This window comes from Eschrichtius robustus, chromosome 16 (genome assembly GCF_028021215.1).
Source record: "Eschrichtius robustus isolate mEscRob2 chromosome 16, mEscRob2.pri, whole genome shotgun sequence".
NCBI classification, from domain to species: Eukaryota; Metazoa; Chordata; class Mammalia; order Artiodactyla; family Eschrichtiidae; genus Eschrichtius; species Eschrichtius robustus.
The window spans coordinates 77167903-77185830 of NC_090839.1; the positions used below are offsets into that span (position 1 = coordinate 77167903).

The 17928-nt window shown below is 44.1% G+C and overlaps 1 protein-coding gene across 4 annotated transcripts in view; it reads left to right on the forward strand.

Annotated features, from left to right (window-relative positions):
* The first annotated feature begins 15927 nt into the window (after positions 1-15927).
* SRCAP (Snf2 related CREBBP activator protein) overlaps positions 15928-17928 on the forward strand; it is a 33227-nt gene continuing 31226 nt past the window's right edge. For 3 of the 4 annotated variants that reach the window (XM_068523891.1, XM_068523890.1, XM_068523888.1), the window contains exons 1-2: positions 15928-16235; positions 17677-17750. The gene's annotated coding sequence lies outside the window, so the exon portion shown is untranslated. Of the gene's footprint in view, positions 16236-16376; positions 16530-17676; positions 17751-17928 lie in introns of those variants that run through there. The other variant, XM_068523889.1, reaches the window with a different exon arrangement.

The following is a 17928-nucleotide window of genomic DNA, read 5'->3' on the forward strand; positions in this document are numbered from 1 at the left end:
TGATAAATAAAACTATATTAAAATTAAAACAAAATTATAAGCTACAAATTTGAAGAAGATATTTGCAAACACATATCACTATTCAAGGATATATATATTGAGATGATCTAAAGACCGTCTATGAACCAACAAAGCATAATAAATCAACAGAAAAATGGGCAAAAGACTCGAACTTGCATTTCAAAGAAGAGGAAGCATGGCTAAGAAACTTACTGAGAGATGTTCAACATCATTCAAGGAAATACAAATCAACATCATAATGAGATATCCAGTCTATGGAAAGAATTAAAACACCAACTACTGGAGAAGAACAGTAGGTCTTCTATACATTGCTGGTGGGAATATATATCCATACAACCATTTTGGAAAACAATTCATCATTCTTTCTTGTCAAATTGAACATTTACACACCTTAAAGCCTAGCAGTTCCACTCGTGGGCAGGTATCCAGGAACAAGTCTTGCTCAAGTGCTCCAGGAGACATGTACATGAATATTCATAAGAGCAGTGAACAAATGGCCAAAAACCAGAACGAACCCGAAAAGCCCTTCAACAGGAGAATGGATAAATACACTGGGGCACCTTGACAAAATGAAATATTACACAAGAGTGAAATTGGAATTAACCACAGCTACACATAACAGTACGAATGAATTTCATTAATAGACCATTGAGTGTAAAAACAGAAAGTGAGAACCTGAGGACTCCTACACCATGATAACCTTTTTAAAAAATTCAGAAATAACTAAAACTAAACAATATATTGTTTAATCATCATAGATAGGACAAAACTACAAAACTAAAGGCAAGAAAACAATAAACACAAAGTTCCAGATAGTGCTTTCCTGGTGTGGGGAAGGGGAAGCAGCTTGAACAGGACAAAAGTAGAGCCCATCAGAAGATGTGAATTATTGTCAATATTATTGTAATATTAATAAGTAAATATATAAATAGATGAATAAAGAAATAAAAACATAAAACATAAAACAAGTGGATAAAGAAATAAAAGAGGGCTATAAACAGATAATAACAATGTGTTATTAAGGATTTTAATTAATCCAATTCTTAGTACCTGAAGTCTTTTCTAAAAAAAGCAGGTACCTTACACTAAAAAACACTAGTGGGGAAAATATTCACTCCCTATACACAGAAATTTTTATCTTTATACACCAGCCTTTCACAGGGTATCTGGGTTGGATGGGGTAGGAGGGTCATATAGGGAGACTTTCTCTTTACTGTATACCTTTGTGTAATGTTTGGAATTTTTGTTTTACTTTGTGCATAGAATGTCTTTTCAACAAGGGTTTGTGTCAAGATGAAAAAATTGAAATAAAAACAAGCTTTTTATTCGGTAGAGTTGATGTTTCACAGGAGGTGTTTTAAAAGCCTGCTAGGGCACTATTTACAATAGCCAGGTCATGGAAGCAAGCTAAATGCCCATCGACAGACGAATGGATAAAGAAGATGTGGTACATATATACAATGGAATATTACTCAGCCATAAAAAGGAATGAAATTGGGTCATTTGTTGAGACGTGGATGGATCTAGAGACTGTCATACAGAGTGAAGTAAGTCAGAAAGATAAAAACAAATATCATATATTAACGCATGTATGTGGAACCTAGAAAAATGATACAGATGAACTGGGTTGCAGGGCAGAAGTTGAGACACAGATGTAGAGAACAAACGTATGGACACCAAGGTGGGAAAACCGCGGTGGGGTGGGGATGGTGGTGTGCTGAATTGGGAGATTGGGATTGACATGTATACAATGACGTGTATAAAATTGATGACTGATTAAAAAAAAAAAAAAAACCCTGCTAGGGACTTTCCTTGTGGTGCAGTGGTTGGGAATCCGCCTGCCAATGCAGGGGACACGGATTCGAGCCCTGGTCGGGGAAGATCCCACATGCCGTGGAGCATCTAAGCCCGTGCGCCACAACTACTGAACCTGCGCTCTAGAGCCTGCGAGCCACAACTACTGAGCCCACGTGCCACAACTACTGAAGCCCGAGCGCCAAGAGCCCATGCTCCACAACAAGAGAAGCCACCGCAATGAGAAGCCCGCGAACCGCAACGAAGAGTAGCCCCTGCTCATTGCAACTAGAGAAAGCTCACGTGCAGCAACAAAGACCCAACACAGCCAAAAATAAATAAATAATTTTATTTAAAAAATAAAAGCCTGCTAATTAGTGATATTAATGAGGGAGGGGCAAAGAGGCACCGTTCGTACCCTGTTGGTGGCACTAGAAATTAGTGTAGCACCTTAGGAGGGCAATATTTAGTAGTGTCTATGGAAATCTTAAATACACATATTCTTTGACCTAGCAATTCTCTTCCACTTTAAGAATTTACCTTATAGATTTACTTGTACAACTCAAGATATAAACGTACAACGTTGTCCATCACAGCATGGTACAAAGTTAGCTAGACATCATGTTATACGCACACAATTGACAGGCAGCTATTTAAAAGTAAGAGATATGGACTTCCCTGGTGGCGCGGTGGGTAAGAATCCGCCTGCCAATGCAGGGGACACGGGTTCGAGCCCTGGTCCGCGAAGACCCCACATGCCGAGGAACAACTAGGCACACCACAACTACTGAAGCCCACGCGCCTAGAGCCCGTGCTCCACAACAAGAGAAGCCACTGCAATGAGAAGCCTGTGCACCACAAAGAAGAGTAGCTCCGGCTTGCCGCAACTCAAGAAAGCCCGTGTGCAGCAACGAAGACCCAACACAGCCAAAAATAAAAATAAAATAAATAAATTTATCTTAAAAAAATGTAAGAGAAAAGTCTGTATGTATTGATGTGGAAAGATGTTACACATATATTAAGTGTAAAAAGGCACGATGTAAAACAATATATACAGTATGATATCATTTCTAGGTATAAAAGACATACTCATGGAAAATTTCTGAGGAAATACAAGTAACAACACTGATTACCTCTGAGGAGTGAATTAAGAAGGTGAAGGAAAGACATACCTTTTGGTTTATACTTCAAAGTACTGGATTTTATGTTTGACAAAGAGCAAACATTTATTACCGCGATTAAAAAAAAAAAGATTTTAAGAGTTCAAAACACAATGTCAATTATATCTCAATAAATCTGGGGGGGGGTAAAGTTCATAAATTAAAAAGAAGCAATGTATGCTCATTGCAAAAAAGTTTTTAAAGAAAATAAAGAAGAATATAAGGAAGAAAAGATCAACAGCTTTTGCCTTCTCATCCTCAACAAGATGATCACATTTAACAGTTTGGTATATTCTTCTAAAAATTTTTGTCTGCTTTTTTGTTTGCCTATTTAGATTTAGTTATTTTTATGAAATGGAATCATATTACATATGTTGTTAGTCTTTTTTTCACATTTTATCATGTTAATAATATATACCTACAGCATTATTTGTTTCCAAAACCATAAATAATTGTACTTTTTTCTGACTGTACAAGTGTGATTCAGAAACAAAATATCTCTATAACTGTGTTGCTAAATAAGAAATGCAGGTTGTAGAACAATAGGTACAGTGTCCTCTCATTTTTGTTAAAAAAAGAAAAATGAAAACGTGTGTGTAAGGTCTGAAAAAACAGTCGAGGAGAATAGTCATTAAACTCTGTTTAGAGTAGTTATGTATGGGAGATTGGATTGAGGTTGTTTGGATTTTTATAGCATGTTGCTTTTATAATGATACATGCCTGTGATCAAAATTCTTTAAAATTCAGACAAGCTCACAAAAAATTGAAATTATCCCAAATCCTACCACGCAGAGATAACCCCAGTCGACACATTGGTGAGCACGCTCACATTTCCTTGTCTGCCTATACAAATATATTCATTCTCTCAATTTATAAGTTGCAATTATACAAAATGCACTACTCTGTACCCTGCTGTTTTCAATATGTTCCATGTCAGTACATCATTCTAATGATTGCACATTATGCCATGTAACAGCTACACTGAAATTTAATCAAGCAATCCCTAGCTGTTGAATTTTTTTAACAAAAACTTTAAAATTGTAAAATACAACATACATCAGAAGAATGTATAAAGTGTATGTACTTCTTACGAAGTAATTATAAAGCAAACATCAGTGTTACCTCTATCCTAGACACACTTAAAAATTGTTTTTAAGTTAAAAAAAGAACACTAAAACAAACACCTGTGTACCATCTCCTAGAATTAACAAACACACATTTTGTTATTTTTTTGCTTCCATTTAAAAAAATTTTTTTTCACTAACAAGACAACAAAATAGGATGTATTTTATTCTATTCACCCTTTTTAAAGAGTTCAGTACTTTATGTTCACTCTTCTGTGAATACTTTAGTGGACCAAGCCCAATACTGACCTCAGCCCAACAGTTTTTTTTAGGGTTTTAATGGTCTTAGCGTTGGCCAGTGGGAGCCCCTTTGTCAAGATTCTTGTCTTTCCAACAAGACTATGTTAATCTTTGAAAATTTCCTTGCTTCCTGGCTCTACAAGATGTTCCAGGCTCATCTTGTACCTCTCAGCCCTAGACACAGACTTGGCCTTTTCTGCAACCAGCCCTAGTTAGAGACCATAATCTGGGTGCTAAGGTGCATTGTTGGGGTGCAGAATTGTTAAATAAAATGCAACTTTACAGGTAAAGGCGAAGTCCTCTTAGTTCTGTGAAATGGTAATGTTATCACTTTTACATTTCCCTGATTATTCATGAGGGTGACCATCTTTTCAATATATTTATTGGTGATTTGAATTTCCTTGTCTCCCAACTACTTCTTCACATACTTGTCTTTATTTATTTATTTTTTCCTCACCTTGTGGTTTGTGGGATCTTAGTTCCCCGACCAGGTATTGAACCCAGGCCCCAGCAGTGAAAACTCCAAGTCCTAACCACCGGACCACCAGGGAATTCCGTATTTTTCTTTTGTTGAACCTTTATGTCATATCCAAATTTTTTTGCCTTTATAAACAATGCTGTGATGGACTTCTTTGTCCATGGATATTTGCTCATTTTTCGGATTGATTCCTTAAATAAATTTCTAAAAGTGTAATTTCTGGGGAAAGAATAGTGTTTTTTTAATTTTTAAAATAAATTTATTTATCTATTTATTTTTGGCTGCATTGGGTGTTCGTTGCTGCGTGTGGGCTTTCTCTAGTTGAGGCGAGCGGGGGCAACTCTTCGTTGAGGTGAGCGGGCTTCTCATGGCGGTGGCTTCTCTTGTTGCGGAGCACGGGCTCTAGGCGCACAGGTTTCAGTAATTGTGGCGCAGAGGCTTAGTTACTCCTCATCATGTGGGATCTTCCCGGACCAGGGCTCGAACCCATGTCCCCTGCATTGGGAGGCGGATTCTTAACCACTGCACCACCAGGGAAGTCCCAAAGAATAGTTTTAAAATTTAATACCTTTATTTTCTTTTTTAAAAAACAGTCTTTTTAAAAAATCCAAATTGGGACTTCCCTGGTGGCGCAGTGGATAAGACTAAGCACTCCCAATGCAGGGGGCCTGGGTTCCACCCCTGGTCAGGGAACTAGATCCCACATGCATGCTGAAACTAAGAGTTTGCATGCCACAACTAAGGAGCCCACGTGCCACAACTAAAGAGCCCACGAGCCGCAACTAAGGAGCCAGCGAGCCGCAGCTAAGACCTGGTACAACCAAGAAAAAAAAATAAAACACACCAAATCAAAATGATTGTGCCCATGTACACTCCCCCTGCAGCATGTGAGTGCCTGTCTTCACACCCTTCCTAGAACCGGGCATCATGATTTTAGTTTCCCTCTTTTAGGGTTGGGGATGTTTTTGATTGCTGTGCTTACTTAAGATGTGCTGGAATCAACCCATAAAGTCTCTGTGCTTGGCTGTGTTCTCACAAGTTCCCAGTCCTCCCAGAGACGAGAGAGGTATTCTAGCAGCTTGCCACCCTCTCCTAGGCTCCTGTGACCTCACCCATTGCACAGCTGACTTCTGGAGGCTCCTCTGGGAGGTCCCCTGGAGGAATTATTTGTTAAATCTGGCAACCCTATCCCCGGGTTCCCATTCTACTTAAACGTTTTGGTGTCCATCACCTCTCACCTAGGCTACAGCAGTCGCCTTCTAATCTCACCCCTATAATCCATTCTCAACACTGGCTTCTGCTCAGAGCCCTCCTGCTACACTTATAATTCCATCTAAACTCCTTCAAAACCCTACTAGATCCAAGCCTGACCCCCCTCTCCAGCCTCATCTCCTACTGTTCTCCTGTCCCCTGCAGCATCCTGAGCCTTCTGGTTGTTTCCTGTCAGGATAAGCTGGGCAGCCTCTTCGTATTAACTTACCTTCACTTAGAATGTTCTTCCCCCAAAGCATTCTCTGTTCAAATGTCAGCACACCAGAGATGCCTTACCAGACCGCCTTGTCCAAAAAAGCATCACCCGTGCCCCTCACTCCCTCTCCCCAACCCGCTTTATTTTTTCATAACACGTATTACCTACCGTTATTTTATACTTTTACTTGCTTATAAATTTGTTTTTTGTTTTTCTCCATCAGGAATATCAGCTCAATAAAAACCTGAATGTTGAGTTTTTTACTGGTTTGTTTTTCCAATACTGTCTTCCTGGTGCCTAGAATAATACTTGGAGCTTCATAGACCTGGATTTGTTAGGCTGTGTTGCACAGCAGTTAAGGGCACACACGTGAGCCAGTCTCTCTGGGTTCGAGTCCCTGCTCTGCTGCTTTCCAGCTCTGTCACTTGGGACAAGTTAGTTAACCATCTTTTTCTTACCATCTGTAAAATAGAGGATGACAATCTACTCAGTAAGGTTTTGTGAGAATTAAGTGAATTAATTTGTGTAAAAACACAGGTTGGTGCTTACAGTGTTTGTCACTGTTATAATTTTTGAGTGAATCTCACACATGTGGGTCATAGAGACAACAACCGGGCTTCCCTGGTGGCGCAGTGGTTGAGAATCCGCCTGCCAATTCAGGGGACACCGGTTCGAACCCTGGTCCCAGAAGATCCCACGTGCCGCGGAGCAACTAAGCCTGTGCGCCACAACTACTGAGCCTGCGCTCTAGAGCCCGTGAGCCACAACTACTGAGCCCACGTGCCACAACTACTGAAGCCTGTGCACCTAGAGCCCGTGCTCCACAACAAGAGAAGCCACCGCAATGAGAAGCCCACGCACCGCAACGAAGAGTAGACCCCGCTCGCCACAACTAGAGAAAGCCTGTGCGCAGCAACGAAGACCCAAGCCGGCCAAAAAAAAAGAAAAAAAAGAATAAATAAAAAACATAGAGACAACAACCAACCCCTATCCATTGATATTTAGTATGTGCCTGTCACTCTTCCAGACAATGAGTATAGACATGTGCACATAAGTGAACAAGACAGATGTGACCCCTCTCTTGCCATGAGCCTTCAGGAAGTCGAGTAATTATTTCCAGTGTTAAAGTGCTGAGAGGCAAAAAAAAAAAAAAAAAAAAAAAGCACAGAAAGTTTTATAGGAGATATAATGTAGTCTGAGAACCAGGGAAGGATTCTGGAGGCAGTGATGTTACCCTTTAAGCTTTGACTGGGTGGAAAGGAAAGAGAACCATGTGTGAGAAAGCCCAGAGTAGAGAAAGAGCCTATAAAGGGACACGAGTGGGAAGACCAGTGTGGCTGGAGTGTGGAGGGCTGGGAGAGATGAGGCTGGAGGATTTCGCAAAGGCCACCAAGCAGGGCTTTGTGGGTCTCAGAAAGGAGTTTCATGGGAACCATAAAAGGACTTGAAGTAGAGTGACTCTATCAGCTTTGAAGTTAGAGAAGTTTTCCCTGGCTGCTGCGTGGAGGAGAAACCTTCAAGTCTCTGTTCAGCTGCCACCTCACCAGAGACTACCTCGTCTAAAATGGCATCTCCCAGACCCCCCATCTCTGCCCCTCTCCACCTGCTTTACCACGTTATGAGGCCCTGACATTGTATTACACTCTCTCATGCCTGTTCTCTGTTTACCCCCATTGGAATGGAAACCCTGCCAGAGCTGGGACTTTAGCAGGAGGAGAGACTGGCCACAGGGAGACAGACCACTCAGGAGGCTGGTGCAGACAGCCCAAGCCCTAGGAGGGTTAGGAACAGCTGGCTGGCTGGTAGAGAGCAGGAGGCTAGAGGACTAGACTCCCCTAGAAGCTTCATTTGCATATCACTTTACATAAGACTGAGAAAACAGTCATTGTCCATATCAAAGAATGGGGTGGGGAGGCAGTTAGACATACTGGTAGTGGGGCAGGGGAGGACTAAAGTCCCTGCCGTCCCAACAAGCCAGTTCTTGGTACTGTCACTGATTATAAGTCATCAAGGGCTAAGAATTGGGTGTGGGGCTGGAGGGAAATGGATAGAAATATCCATTGGAGAGAAATATTTCAGATGTAATGGAAAAGACTCGGTGGCTTGATGTGAGGTGTGAGGGAAAGGGAAGGTGTTGCCTTCCATTCCGGTTTGAACTGGGTGGATAGTGGTGGACTGCAGAGCGGATTTGTGGTTCAGATCATGAGTTCAGTTTAATTAATTAATTTATTATTGGCCGCGCCATGAGGCATGCAGGAGCTTAGTTCCCCAACCAGGGTTCGAACCTGCGCCGCCTGCAGTGGAAGCCTGGAGTCTTAACCACTGGACCGCCAGAGTTAGTTTTAAATGTATGCGTCCAAAGTGCCTGGGATGCCTGCAGGAGGAATCCACGAGTTAGATGGGAAACCAAGTTCCAAGCTGGGAATAATCCTTGCGAGTCCTTGGCTTAAGAGGTGGTCATTAGACTGCATGATGAAATCATGACAAACTACTGGAGCCTTAGGGATTAGTGTCTTTTTCTTCTCTTTAGGCAAATTATCAGAAATGCTTACGTGCAAATGCTTTCGGGTTGCAACCTGGCTTTCCCACCTCACCTAGACTGTTCTATAACCCCCAGATACTTCGAGTAATTAAGGGTCCCTCTAAGGGAGGGGTCCTGAAGCTTTGGGGGACCTGCCTCTGCCCTTGAGAACGTGCTGGATGAGAGAAGGCAATTGAGGGAAGTATGCTGAGGACCCCCTACAGTTGATAGTTGATGGAGGTGTCCAGGAGAAGTGGCCTGTAAGCAAGACTGAGAAGGAGCATCCAGGGAGGTAGGAGGTAGGAGGAGACTGGGAAAGGCTAGCCTCACAGAAGGCAAGAGGAACTGCTGTTTAGAGGATCGTTATCACTAGCAGTAAACTGTCTGCCAAATCCTGCTAATTCTTCCTCTGCAGTGTCTCTCCCTCCATCTCCACTGCCACCTGCTGGCCAGTAGCCCCCATTACAACTGGGTAACAGCTCTGGCCTCTCTTATCTCCAGCCTTACAGCTATCTTTACAGCCACCCCATTCATTCTGTTAGATTGTCCTTTGGAAAGTGGAGGCTGGACCATGCCAATTCCTGCTCAACAACTTTCAATAGCTCCCTGTAACCTCTGAACAAATCCCTTACTACCTAGCGTGGCATGCTGGGCCTTTGGCAGCCTGGCTCCAGGTGACCTATCTGTCTCAATCTGTTCCCTTGTAAAGAAAATAAGCTGATCTACTCACTGTCCCCCACAACCCTCAGCTTCACTGAGGCCATGTCATCTTCTTGAAGTGCCTACCCTTCATGCCTAAATTTTTCAAGGTCAGACTCAAACGACAACTTCCCTTGGAAGTCCTCCCCACTGGATCTGACACAACCCTTGACCACCGTGGCATCAAAACGCTCTGCCCTGACTTTTTACCAAGCTCACAGCTCACTCCGCAATGAGACTAAATTCTTGAGAGCAAGGGCTGTGTCATCTTTGCTCCCGTCTCTCCCACTCACGTGTAGGAACAAGAAGTTGCGGATTCAACTGCCTTCAGGAGCCAGGCAGATATGACGAATGTGTGAGGTCGCCCAGTAAAAGACAATTAGAAATGGTGGGGCTTATGGCAAGTAAGAACCTTCACTCTCCTGCCTAAAGTATTAATAATACTCAGAATATCAATACATTATGTAAAGCACATCTGAAGGCTAAACTTGACCTGAAGATCATGAGTTTGAGACTCTGAAATAGAGGTTCAAAATACCCCCTGCATTTAGCTGGTTCTTTAGAGCTTTCAAAGCAAGTTTACATCAGCAACTCTATCCCCACTTTACAGATGAGGAGAGAGAGGCTCAGAGAGGTGAGGTGAATTGCTCAAGGTCACAGAGTAAGGAATTAGTAGTACAAGGCTATGTTCAATCCATTCAGACTCTGGCTTGGCCTCATCTTCTGAGGATGATGGGAGGAGGGTCTAAAAAGATGGGCATCATTCACCTTTTTTAAAATTAAGACTTTATTTTATTTATTTATTTATTTATCCCGCTTGTCGGATCTTAGTTCCCTGACCAGGGATAGAACCCAGGTACCTGCAGTGGAAGCACCAAGTCCTAACCACTGGACCGCCAGGGAATTCCCCATGACTATTTTTTAGAACAGTTTTAGGTTCACAGCATTGAGGGGAAGGTACAGAGATTTCCTATATAGCCCCTGCCCCCACACATGCATAGTATCGCCCCATTTTCAACATCTCCCATGAGAGTGGTACGTTTGTTATAATTGACATACCTACACTGACACGTTATTATCACCCGAAGTCCATAGTTTACATTATGGTTCACTCCTGGTGTGCATTTTATGGGTTTGGACAAATGTATAATGACACGTACCCGCCAGTAAGTATCATACAGAGTATTCTTTGCTCTAAAAATCCTCTATTTTTAGAGGATTTTGTGCTCCTCTTCGTCCCATCTCCCCACCCCCAATCCCTGACAACCACTGATCTTTTTACTATCTCTATAGTGTTGCCTTTGCCAGAATGTCATATAGTTGGAATCATATAGTACGCAGTCTTTTTTTTTTTAATTTTTAAAATTCATTTATTTATTGGCTGCATTGGGTCTTCGTTGCTGCGCGGGCTTTCTCTAGTTGCGGCGAGCAGGGGTTGCTCTTCATTGTGGTGCGCGGGCTTCTCATTGCGGTGGCTCTTCTTGTTGCGGAGCACGGGCTCTAGGTGCGTGCGCTCCAGTAGCTGTGTCGCGCAGGCTCAGTAGTTGTGGTGCGCGGGCTTAGTTGCTCCGTGGCATGTGGGATCTTCCCCGACCAGGGCTCGAACTCGTGTCCCCTGAATTGGCAGGCGGATTCTTAACCACTGCACCACCAGGGAAGTCCCAGTATGCAGTCTTTTCAGATTTATTTTTTTTACTTAGTAATGCGTTTAAGATTCCACCATGTCTTTTCATAGCTTGATAGCTCACTTCTTTTTAGCATTGAATAATAAATAGCCCATTGTCTGAAAGTACCACAGCTTATTTAACCATTCACCCATTGAAGGACATTTTGGTTGCTCCTAAGTTCTGGCAGTTCTACATAAAACTGCTGTAGACATCCATGTGCAGGTTTTGTGTGGACATGAATTTTCAACTCCTTTGGGTGTTTAAAGGGAGTGATTACCGGTTTGTATGGTAAGAGTATATTTACTTTTGTAAAAATCCACCAAATTGTCTTCCACAGTGGCTGTACCATTTTGCATTCCCACCAGCAATGCATGAGAGTTCCCACTGCTCCACATTCTCATCAGCATTTGATGTTGTCGGTGTTCTGGATTTGGAGCATTCTAATAGATGTGTAGTGGTATGTCATTTTTGTTTTAATTTGCATTTCCCTGATGACATATGATGTGGAGCATCTTTTCATATGCTTATTTGCTGTCTGTGTATCTTTTTTGGTGAGGTGTCTGTTAAGGTCTTTGACCCATTTTTTTTTAAATTGGGTTGTTTTCTTATTTTTGAGTTTTAAGAGTTCTTTGTATATTTTGGATAATAGTCCTTTATCAGATGGGTCTTTTGCAAATATTTTCCCTCTGTGGCTTATCTTCTCATTCCCTTGACATTGTCTTTCACAGAGCAGTTTTTCAATTTCAGTGAAATCCGGTTTATCAATTATTTCTTTCATGGATCATACCTTTGTTGTTGCATCTAAAAAGTCATCATTGGACTTCCCTGGTGGCACAGTGGTTAAGAACCTGCCTGCCAATGCAGGGGACACAGTTCGAGCCCTGGTCTGGGAAGATCCCACATGCCATAGAGCAACTAAGCCCGTGCGCCACAGCTACTGAGCCTGCGCTCTAGAAGCCTGCAAGCCACAACTACTGAGCCCACGTGCCACAACTACTGAAGCCCGCGCGCCTGGAGCCAGTGCTCCGCAACAAGAGAAGCCACCGCAAGGAGAAGCCCACGAACCGCAACGAAGAGTTGCTCCTGCTCACTGCAACTAGAGAAAGTCTGCACACAGCAACGAAGACCCAACACAGCCAAAAATAAATAAATAAATAAATTTATTAAAAAAAAAAGCCTGAGCACCGCAACGAAGAGTAGCCCCCACTCGCCACAACTAGAGAAAGTGTGTGCACAGCAACGAAGACCCAACGCAGCCAAAAAAAAAAAAAGTCATCATTGCCACATACAAGTGGTCATCTAGATTTTCTCCTGTGTTATCTTCTAGGAAGTTTATAGTTTTGTGCTTTACATTTAAGTGTGTGATCCACTTTGAGTTAATTTTTGTGAAGGGTATAAGACCTGTGTCTAGGTTAAATTTTTTGCATGTGGATGTCCAGTCGTTCCAGCGCCATTTGTTGAAAAGACTACCTTTGTTCTATTGTATCGCCTTTGCTCCTTTATCAAAGATCAGTAGACTATATTTACATGGGTCTATTTCTGGGCTCTCTATTCTGTTCCATTGATCTGTCTATTCTTTTGCCAATACCACACTGTCTTGATTACTGCAGCTTTATAGTAAGGCTTGAAGTCTGGTAGTGTCAGTCTTCCAATTTGGTTCTCCTTCAATACTCTTTTGGCTATTCTGATCTTTTGCCTCTCCATACAAACTTTAGAATCAGCTTGTTGATATCCACAAAGTAACTTGCTGGGATTTTGATTGGATTGCATTGAATCTATAGATCAAGTTGGGAAGAACTGACATCTTGACAATATTGAGTCTTCATTATTCACTTTTCATTCAACCAAAATTTCATTTGTCTAATGGAACAATCTCTTCTTCACAGGGTTGTTTGAAATGTTTTTCATATATTAATTATCTAGAGATACTGTGACGCTGTGACAATGTACCTGCTCTCAAGGAGTTTATCTTTTAGTGGGAAGGGGGCAGACAATAAACAAACATACAAATAAATGAATAACTTCAGGTAAGTGTTGTGAAAAAGCCATGTGATAAAGAGCAACAGGCAGTGAAAGGGCTATTTAATATCAGGGAATTTCTCTGAGGAGGCAACATTTGAACTAAGACCTTCATGAAAAGGGAGAGTTGGCCATGAGAAAAATTTTTATTTTTATTATTATTTTTGGGAATCTGAGTTCCCCGACCAGGGATTGAACCCAGGCCCAAGCAGTGAAAGCGCTGAGTTTTAACCACTGGACCGCCAGGGAATTCCAAGAAAAATTTTTAGACGGAGGGAACAATGGAGATGAAGGCTCTGGAAGCAGAAGTGAATTGGATGGATGGTTTGGAGAAGGGCATGGTGGCTATAGTATAGTGAACGAGGGGTAAATGAGGTTTAAAAAATAGACAGGGATCATATCCTGTACGGTTATTTTATTGAAAAAAATTAAGTATAAAATACATGTTGTGAGATACATGAAGTGTACAAATTTTATGTGTACATTTCAGGGAATGTTTACATCTGTATACACCCATGGATGTGACCTCATCCAGATCAAGATGTAGAACAGGAGTCAGCAAACTTTTTTTTGTAAGATGCCAGATAGAAAATAGTTTAGGCTTTGTGGGCTATGGTCTCTGCTGCAACTACTCAGCTCTGCTACTATAGCAGGAAAGCAGCCATAGTTGCTATGTAATGAAGAGGCATGGTCAGATTCCCATAAACCTTTAGTTGCGGACACTGAAATTTGAATTACTTGTAATTTTAACGTCTCACAAAATATTTTTCTTCTTTTGATTTTTTCCTCAACCATTTGAAAATGTAAAAACCATTCTTAGCTTGCCAGCTGTACAAAAACAGGTGGTGGGCAGGACTTGCCCTTTGGGCCATAGTTTACCAACCTCTGATACATTTCTACTATCCCCCTTGTGCATCTTTCCAGTTAAAATCTTTCTCCCCCAATGGTTATTCTTCTGATTTTTATCACCATCAGTTAATTTTGTCTGCTCTTGAACTTTATACAATTGGAATCATATGCATTTACTCTCGTGTCTGGCTTCTTCAGCTCAACATAATGTCTGTCCTATGGGAATTTTAAACCATGATACATAATTTTCATTTAAGGGAACTAAGATGATCTTAAGTGTGAGAGCATCATGATCTGATTTATATGAAAAGGTCACTCTGGTTGCTGTGTGGAGAACGGAGTAAAGGGAAAGAGGAGTGGAAGTGGGAGGCCCAGTCAGGAGTAATCCAAGCCAAGAGATGACGGTGGCTGGACCAGGGTTATAGTCAATGAAAATGGAAGATAGACTTTAGACTTATCTTGAGTTTGAGCTCACATATCCAATACCAGTTATTTCTGTTTCATAAGGTATGATAATACTAGTAAATTTCCTGAATAATCTTTCTGAGACTGGTATAGTGAATTGTCAGGTATAAACCACGTCCTTACCCTCAAGGGGTTAACAACAGTTTTGGGTGTGGGGTGGACAGACCATGAATCCAGATACAATGCAATCAGTTCTTTATGAAGCCCAGGAGGCTATGGGAGCCAGAAGGAGTATTAAACCAGACTAAGGGTAGTCAAGAGAGATCATCTGGGGGTTGTGGCCCTTGAGCTAAATTCTGAAGGAAAAATATTGAAAAAGGATAAAAAAGTATATGGGAAGGCCAAGAAATGTTGAGATCTCTTGGGAGCTCAGTGTGGTTCTATGGAGTCTCGGAAATATGTAAGCTTGGCCTGGAAAGAAAGATTTTGAACTGGGCCTAAACGGATGGGCACTTATCCACTTTTTCAATCAAACAATTCATCCTGGATGCTTCTGTGTGCCCTGAGGCTCCAGCATAGGACAGAGGTAGCAACCTGACAGACTGTGGCTGAATCTGATGTATTTTGCCCCTCTTTGCTTTATTTACACCACCTTCCTGGTCCTCCTAGGTTTTTGAGCTTTCAACCCCTGGTCTTTGCTGTAACAAAAACTGGACTTCAAATCAACAACGCAGAGAGAGAATCAACTCTTTGAGTAGAATGGGGAAGAGCTCAAGTGAGTGGATGAAGAGGAGCTGAATGGAGAGCTTTATCTGGGATTCTGTACCTGGCTCCTAAGGTGGGCTTTAGGTGGTAAATTTTGTGTTTGTATCCTGTGACTTAGACTGCTTGGTTATGAACCTTCGTTCTGGACTCTGTCACTGGTTAATCTATGAGCCTCAAATCATTTGTAAAATGGAGCACTGCTAGGATTAAAAGAGATAATCAGTGTACAAAGTGGCCTTAATAGAAGGTATCTGTTATTATTATTATTCTGTTCCGGGGTGAGGGTATCATATTCTCAAAGGGGTTCTTAACCTAAAAAGTTGGCTAACAGATGGCATAAGTGCTTAGGAGTTACTGGGAATACCACCCTTGCGTAAAACGAAGCAGCTCTACATAAGTGGACTGTCGTGGGAATCCAGAGGCCCAGGTTCCACTGCTAACTTGCTGAAAGTACCTGAGAAATTGCTTCAGCTTTCTGGGTGATCTATTAAAAAAAAAAAAAAAGTGGGGTGCATCGATCCGAGTTGGCAGCCGCAAAGCAGCCCCAGCGGCAGGTTCCGCCGTGTAGGGTAAAAGCTTTCTGCCGCGGGGCAAGCACCGAGCCTCCGGGCGGACTACACCTCCCAACCTGCCTTGCGCGTCGGGCAGCGCCCTACGCTAGCACGCGAACCTCTGCGCTCCCCGAACCTCCAGTTACTGTCTCTCGCGAGAGGACGGGCCGTGCCGGCGGTAGCGATAGTGAGCTGTGGTGGTGGCGGTGGTGTTGGTGGTGGCGGCCGAGACGGCGGCGGCCATTTTGGCGAGGCCTCGGAAGCGGCGGTGGCGGTTCGCTGCGAGTAGCGTCTCCCATTTTTCCCACCCACCGCCCGCATCTCTGTGCCGCGAGAGGAAGCAGTGGAAGCAAGGCGGTGGCAGTAACCGCGGGCCCCAGGGGAATTTAAAGGCCGCGAAGGCGGCGGCCAAGAGGGGGCCCTCCCCCCCTCCTCGGCGGGAGGGGGGTGGTGCGCACGCCCCCGAGGACGCAGGTAAGGAGAGGGAGACAAGATGGCGGACGCCCCACAGCTCCCCCTCCCCTGACGGGTGACTGCGCGCGCATCTTTCCGCCACCGCCTCCCCTCCCACCTTCCCGGGGTGCTGCGCGCGCACCTTCGGCCGGGGCCCCGGGGCCGGTGCGCGAGGCTGTCGGCGCGCGCCCATAGAGACAGGCTGAGGGGGGCCAGGCCGGCCGGCTCTGGGCCCGGGCGCGTCTTCTCTCCCCTCCAGCCCGTCTGCGCACGCGTGCCTGAGCGAGCGAGCGAGCCCTGAGAGGACGGACCCAGGTGCGCTCCTGCCCGCCCACCAACCCCAGTCCCCCCTAAGGGGCGCGCGGGAAGAGGAAGGGGGGCGTGGGACGAATAGTCGGGGCCCGCGCCCACCATATCCAGTCAGGAGCCAGGACCTGGCGGCACGAGCCCTCCCTTATCGCAGCCTTCCGCGGTCTGGTGGTGGGGGCTCCCTGACAGGCAGGGATGAGAGGCTTCCTAGTCCTGCGACCCTGGGGTGCGTGGGTTTGGGTTCTGGCGGGAGCCCCCGGGCGGTGCGCGCAGCCGGCTCTCTCCGCCTCCAGGCGCGCACGCGCGGGCCCCTCCCCCAGTCGCGCACGTTGGGTGGGGTGGGAGTCTAGGAGGGGGCGGGGCTATCTTAGGGTTAGTGGCAAGTTGGGGCAGAGGTCAGGGGTCACGCTGGGTCAGGCTGTGGGGACGGGTTGGGAGACGGTAATGAAGCCGGGGGTCGAGAGTTCAAGCTTCTTGGATTCTGGTTAGCTCGATTCCAGTGACTCTGTTGTGGAAGGTGGAGTGAATCGAAGGCTGCACCGTGGTTAAAGAATTTCCTTAAACACTGGGGAAACACTTCCGGGCCTTGTGTGGGTTTACCCTGCCTATTTCCGGGGTATGGTTCTTTGCTGTTCGGGCTTCCTTACCTCTGCTTCTCTAAGGTCTCCTGCTCTAGTTCTGGTGTTTGGGGAAGTGTCACATGGCGCAGGTATAGGAGTCGCAGGGCCTGCCCTGAGGAAGGGTGGATCCTCCTATGTTTAGCCCTCACTGGAAAGGAGAGCCGGCTGCCAGGCAGCCAGCACCTTTTGAGCTTCTGGATGTGACAGCTTTTTTGGCTTTGTTAATTTGTCCTCCATTCAGAAGTTGGAGCCTTTTACCCTTAAGCTTTTTAAACTTGTTTGGGGGACTTCACTTCCCTGCTTCTCCTCCCCAGCCAGAATCTCATGTTACTAGGGAATTCTGTTTTCACAAAACATGGTTTGATTTTATTTTTCTGAAATGTGATCTTTATTTACTACTGTAATTCACTTCCACCTTTGAACTGGTTTGGGTATATTTAAAAGCCTCAAAAGATGGTGTAAAGAAGGCTTTGATGAGTGTTGGTAAATGTGGATTAGTTCCTCACCGCTGTCTTCTTCCCTGTTTGTTTCAGGCGTGATTCCCCTCAGTACGGCGGCACCGTGGAAGTACAGACTTTCACAGGGGGTGTGGTCTCAGCTCACACAGGTGAGGGCTCAAATACCATTTCATGTGCTGATGCTAATGGGAAAGATGTTTGAGATAATGATTGTGGTGCAACAACAGATCTGGGACTATGGAGAGAGAAAGATCTGATCACCCTGACTCTACCAAGGAGAGTAGCACGTTCTCTTGGTTTTGGCATCAGACTGTCTAGGTTTGTCCT